This window comes from Adiantum capillus-veneris, chromosome 21 (assembly GCF_014529385.1).
Source record: "Adiantum capillus-veneris isolate H3 chromosome 21, ASM1452938v2, whole genome shotgun sequence".
Classification (NCBI taxonomy): Eukaryota; Viridiplantae; Streptophyta; class Polypodiopsida; order Polypodiales; family Pteridaceae; genus Adiantum; species Adiantum capillus-veneris.
This window is the reverse complement of record NC_140951.1, coordinates 25,884-27,752: the sequence shown is the minus strand read 5'-3', so window position 1 is coordinate 27,752 and position 1,869 is coordinate 25,884.

Here is a 1,869-nt window from a genome sequence, read left to right as displayed (position 1 = left end):
CTGTTTCGTAATGTATCCATCAAATGTGGCAAAGTATAGGTTTGTGTAACTCTCAGCTTCTCTGAAAACCTACTAAACATGGCGTCTATGTCCTCATGTGTATGCCCAACCATTAAAAATCCCAGCTGGATGGTTTTGAAAACACCCCTTGCAACAAGCATTGACAAATAGGCAAATAAGTATCGATTTTTGTTTTCCCCTGCACAATTATCCAATTGTAGCAACAAGTTCTCTGGCAATCTGCGAAATGTTGACCCCAATTCCTCTTCTGCAATTTTTGACGACTGCACAATGGGCTCTTTTCCATCACTCAAGTTATGGTAGTCCAAAGCATCCCTTGAGTTCAAAGCATGTAGTAGTGAAATATTGCTCCTTGGAAGTCCATTTGTTACTAGATCACCAAGAGGATGCTTATCTATCCTCTCTAGGTTATGTAAACAATTAGCAATTGAGCCAATTGTAAGATTTGGATCAGCTGGCCGCAAACCATTCAAGACAAAGTGTCCGTAATGACCTTCTCCATGTCCATGAGTGATCATGCCAATCAATGCCACCTGCAGATTATATCCTGAATCCACACCCTTGGGAACAATGCGTAATCTACGAATGGCAGTCTTCTTTTGATCCATCTTATCATGGATTATGCATACATATTTTTGTGGTTGAGTTTCTGAATACGTGCGCCATGCATAATATAGGATTCTGCAACTCTTTTGTTGTGCCATGTGAACTTCTCTCTCCCTCAAGAGAAGAGCTCTCTCTTCAAGAGAAGGTTTAGCTTCTAACCTTGCCTTGATTGAGCTACAAATATTGCACTTAGAGAACTCACTCATCTTTGTTAAAGTGACATGTGGGTACTCTTTGTTCCAAATTCTACCAAAATAAGATTGGGATAGCTTCTTCTCATAGCCCATTTGGTCAAGTGTCGTGTTGATTTCACATAAAATATCCACTTTGTTTGTATGTTGATGGAATCACCAATTGAGTCTCTCTTGAGCCATCTAGCAGTGTTCTAGTTCTATGTGGCATCTTCTCAAAGTTGTTTTCCACAAACTCATTTAGTAGTGCTCTTGCTAAACTAGTATGTTGAAGTCCCCTTCTCAATGTACATGTGTTCCCATGTACATATTGGTGCACACTATTTTCAAAGTTCTCCTTGTATCGATAAAATGATGTCTTTGGTATTCCATGTAGCTCATACCATGCTCTACAACAAACAATAGAGCCATTTAGCCTGGATTGGTATCGTGACTTCTCATCTTTCTGATAACATATAGAAAGAACATCATAAACATAATTAGTGCGTGATTTTTGAGACTCTCCCCAAAACTGTTGTCGTAACCTTGTCACCATATCACGATCTGCAAACTGGCAACATTTTTGTGCACAACAATAATGCATGATACCCTTTGAATTGATTTGTTTGAAAGGTAAAAAGTCGAAGCTGGTGCTGCTTTTGATTTTTGAGTCCTGTTCATGAAAGTGTATCATCTCTTCCTTGACAACTGGACAACATTACTCCCATCAAGTTTTTTTCCAACATTGTCATCGTTGGATACATCCTCATATGTAGCATGCATGCCATCAACAGGAACAAATCGTTGTAATGGGCTCCCATTCAACATTGTTGTCTGCTTGATGGGCCACTTTAGCAAAGTGATGCTACCCACTTCAACCACATCATCAATGCTTGCATTTTATCTTTCAATACCCACACCCACACAATCAGGACCAAGTTCCTGAAAGTTGACATAATCATGTGGAAATACATATAAGATGGTCCCTTCATTCATGGTTTGCATCATTGTGTCATCTTTTAAAAGGACCCTCTGATTTCTCCAAGACTCTTGAATCATTGCTTCAAATTCT